The sequence below is a fragment of the Hibiscus syriacus genome, unplaced genomic scaffold (assembly GCF_006381635.1).
Source record: "Hibiscus syriacus cultivar Baekdansim isolate YM2019G1 unplaced genomic scaffold, ASM638163v2 tig00009003_pilon, whole genome shotgun sequence".
Taxonomy (NCBI): Eukaryota; Viridiplantae; Streptophyta; class Magnoliopsida; order Malvales; family Malvaceae; genus Hibiscus; species Hibiscus syriacus.
Window position 1 is genome coordinate 896,826 of NW_024062180.1, and position 4,576 is coordinate 901,401.

General features: G+C 35.0%; 1 long non-coding RNA gene across 1 annotated transcript; it reads right to left on the bottom strand.

Annotated features, from left to right (window-relative positions):
* Positions 1-236: 236 nt before the first annotated feature.
* LOC120202681 lies at positions 237-2,112 on the bottom strand. The gene is made up of 2 exons (XR_005523748.1): positions 1,663-2,112; positions 237-575 (listed from the first exon to the last, which is right to left on the bottom strand). It is a non-coding gene; the product is annotated as an uncharacterized LOC120202681 (long non-coding RNA).
* Positions 2,113-4,576: the final 2,464 nt, after the last annotated feature.

Genomic DNA, 4,576 nt, shown 5'->3' on the forward strand with positions numbered 1-4,576 from the left:
ATTCATTTTTCCTCTTAAAAGACCAAAGTGCCCTCTTAATTTATCTATTCTTACAAATTAGTCTAAACACTATTCCAAATAATTTTCTCATCTTTTACCACTTATTAAAATAAATCTTAAATTTTAAATATTTTCAATAAAATCTTTGACCTGATATTTGGGGTATTACAAATCGAGCAAGATGAAACACTTTCAATTGGACTAGTAGCCACAATATGAGAAATCCTACTGCAACGTGAACCAACAACAAGCTTGGGAAACACAAACTTGGAGGCAACATGATCATCCTCTAGTTGAACAGGAGATTCTTGTGACTTGCTTACAAAAGGAAAGATAGTTTCATTAAATGGCACATATCTCGAGATGTAGAGTTTACCGTCGAACCCAAGACACTTATAACCACGCTGATTAGAGCTATAGCCGAGAAATACACAAGCTTTAGATCTAAGCTACAACTTATGTTGATTGTAAGGCCTCACGAAAGGGAAACACTGACAACCAAAAACCTTGATAGTCAGGTGGTTGTGAAACAGTTTTTCAAACGGTGTATGTCTTGCAAAACTTTAGTAGGCAACCTGTTAATAAGATATACAATAGTAGAAAAAGCATCAGAACAAAACTTAAAAGGGAAAGATGCATGTGCGTCAGAGTAAGACCAAGTTCAATTATATGATAGCGCTTTCGCTCAAATATGCCATTCTATTCAGACGTATGCTAACACGTATGCTAAAAAATAACACCATGTTGTCAAAAGTATGAAAATAGAGGTTTAAATTCATTGCCACAGTTAGATTGAACCGTTTTCAGTTTACAATTAAAATGTGGTTCAACCATTTTATGAAAATTTATAACAACATTTTGCACATTAGATTTCCTAGCCAAAAAATATATCCAAGTAAATCTTGTACAAGCATCAACAAATCTGATATAATAACTAGAATTATTTGAAATTAAAGGAGCAGGACTCCAAATATCCATTTGTACAAGTTGTAGAGGATGATCATAAACAAACAATGATTTCTGAAAAGGTAGTTTGTGACTATTGCCAAGCTGGCAAGCCTCACAAAACATTTTATTGTCATCAGAAATATTACATTGTTTTAACAGTTTGGCTAAAACCTTACCAAAAGGATGTCCTAATCTTCTATGCCACAATCCAAAACTCAAACAAACACTATTACAAGTATTAACCACGACACTACAATCATAAGCATGCATCTCAACCCTATTCGAATCAGGAAGCATAGTCCTAGAAGAACTTGAAGATTTATTTACACTAGGCACATGAACAGAAGAACACACAGCAGGACATTCCTCAATATTAGACCTAGCAGATATGCTAACATGTTTCAAAGCAACAACAAAAGCTAACTCATACAAAACTTCACCCTCCAAGCCTCGAAACATTACCTGTCTAGTTTTCAAATCGTTCACAACACAAGTGTTAGGATAAAACTAAATTGAAAGATTGTTATCTTTCATAAATCTAGACACGGAAAGTAGATTTTTTAATAGAGGGAACATGTAGAAGATTATTTAACATTAATGTTATGGATTGAGAACATAAAACAACACTCCCAACATTTGAAATGGGTACATCCACTCTGTTGGCAACCAATACCTTACTTGAACCCCGATATGGAGAAGGGTTAATAACATTACCTACAATAGGAGTTAGATGAGTGGTGGCTCCAGAATCCGGGTACCGAGCTATATCACCGTATCCAGAAACACTAAACTCATCGGTAATTGAAATTACAATGACATCATGGAAATCTGAATCACCATGAACCGACCCATCGAACTGAACCATCGGTTCTCCAGTCACATCTTCGTTAATTTAATAGTTCAGAGACAGATTAGGGACAACACTACCCTAAAAAGATTGATCGAACTGGAAGTAGCACCTATTTGCAAGGCCACCCAACTTGCCACAAATCTGACATTGAATGCGAGAACGACCACCATATCCACGGGTTCCTCGACCTCTAGCACCATAACTGTCTCTATTGAACGAAGGATGATTACCTTAAAAGTGATTGAAAGCTTGTTGAGAAAACCCTTGACCTTGAAAAGATCTTTGTAAATTTCCACTAGGAACTTCATAGACATTATTCGAAACGGCTGGAGCAAAACTAGAGTAAGGATTCTGATTAGGGTAAACTTGTCCCAATTGAGTACTAAATGGGCTTGGCCTGCCCAATGACCCATTATGAACAAAGCCTTGAACCAAATTAACTGATGTTTTAACCCAAAAACTCCTGCTGCCTTGCCTCTGTATCAAGAAGTACATTATATACGCCATCAACCACACGGTTGTTGACAGCCACCACATGTTAGTACACTGGTGGCAACCCAGAAAAAATAGCCGAGATGTGCACTGTTTCAGATAGCAGATTTCCACACGTGGTAAGATTATCAGAAATAGCTTGGATTTGTGCAAGATATTCCGGCATACTCTGATCTCCAACTCATTTTCGTTCAAGGCTTATTTAGTATATATATTAATATAAAATAGATTTTGAAAATATATATAACATATAATTTTTGAAAATATTTTAAAAACAGATATAACATATAATTTTTGAAAATATTTTAAAAATATATAATATATAGTTTTTTAAAAATATTTTGAAAATATATAAATAATATAAAGTTTTGAAAACATTTTTGAAAAAATATATATAATATATAGTTTTGAAATATTTTTTGAAAAAATATATATAATATATAATTTTGGAAACATTTTGGAAATATATATAATATATAGTTTTAAAACGTTTTTGAAATATATATAATTAAAAAAAATGATTTATAATTTACTTATTTTTTATTATTTTATTATTTTTATTTCTTTATTTTTATTTTTTAGGTTCGAATAGTCCAAGATACGGGTCCAGAATACAATCCAACCGAGTAAACCTGACCCACAGACCCGGCAAGCTCGAGTAGGCCTGACCCAGCCTAAAGGATTAGGGTTTTACATTTAATCAGGGGCGCCACAAGGGTAGAAAACAATCACGCGCGTGGAGGCCACGTGCCAACGAGTTGGTCGAGATCATCGGCCGAACGCTCGGGACTGAACCATCCGGGGATTTCGGGCCCAACGTCAATCTCAACAGAACGTGAACGGGTCGAGAAACAGCCCCGAAAAGATAGGGGGTGGCCCCGAGATCATCGGAACCCAAGAAACCGATCGAAAGCTATAAAAGCCTCGTCTGTGAGAGATTAAAGGACTCCAAAAAGTATCACTGGAAAATCAAAGCACGAACCAAGATCACCAGAAACACCGAACACCAAACTATCACATCAACCAAATCAACCAAGCAAACAAAGCAGAAACAAGCAGTTGAAACAACAAAAACTAAGCAGAAAAAAAATTCGAAATAGCGAGGAAAATGACAAAAAAATGAAGGATTCAGTTTTGGGACTGCACGGAGAAAAGCACGGTCGCGGAAAACCAAAGGTCGTCGGAAATCGTAGAGGCTCGCCAGAAAAAGGAAAAACCCGAATCTTTCGAGTTAGATATATGCCATTTAGGGAATATTTAGAGGATTTGGGGTTTAATTTTAGCATGAGGTGGCGAGAGGAGCATTCTGAGTAGGGGTTTAGGATTTCCCCCGTGGTCGGTGCGGCGGTCGACGACGGATGACTTCATCGGAGGTTGGTCGGTACTCGACCGGTGGGGAGCGTTTGAGAGGATATCGAGAGAGAAAGTGGTGAGTAATGTGGAGGCGAATGAGAAAATGAGAGGGGAATTGGATTTTTGGGTATTTATATACCAGGGGCCTTTATGTAATTAAGGGATTGTTAAATCCTTTCCGTCGTCCCTCAAGTTTTGAAGTGTAATTCATTTTGGTCACCTGTTTCAATTTTACCTCTGAATTTTCAATTATTTCAATTTGATCATTTGTTATATTATTATATTTTACGATTTAATCCCCTAACTCTTTGTTTTCTTTGGTAGATCACTTTCTAATATCAATTCAAGCCATTAAGACATAATTAATTCAATTCGGTCCCCTATTTTTTTTTTACTTTTTTTGCTTTTTTTTTACATTTTACTTCCTTTTAATATTCTTTTTGTTCTTTTCAAATTTTATTTTTTTATTTATTTTCCTAATTTTATTTTATTTTATTCTATTTTATCTCTTTTCACTTTAAATATTGTTGTATTTAATTCTTTTATTTATTTTAACCTTTTTTGTGTTGTCCTATTAATTCATGATTTAATAGGTCTTCTGACCTTTTTAGGGCATTTTAACTAATCAAAGGTAAGTAATTTGAATCGAGTCTTAAAATTTTAATTTTCGCAATTAAGATAATTGGAAAATTAAAACGGTACTGAAAGGGCAGTTCAAGGGTTTTAATTCTTCCTTGACTGTAACTGACTCCCGAAACCGACATGTTTATGGTAAAACGCAGATCAGGTAAGAAGGTTTCTGATCAGCCTAAATATTGTTTCTAAAATGATCGGTATCATCTCTAACGTGTTTTATTTAAGTTGAAGTCCAATTTCGGGCCCACCTGAAAGACAGTTAGCAAGAATTAATTTTCGGTTGTCTTTTTAAGCGAA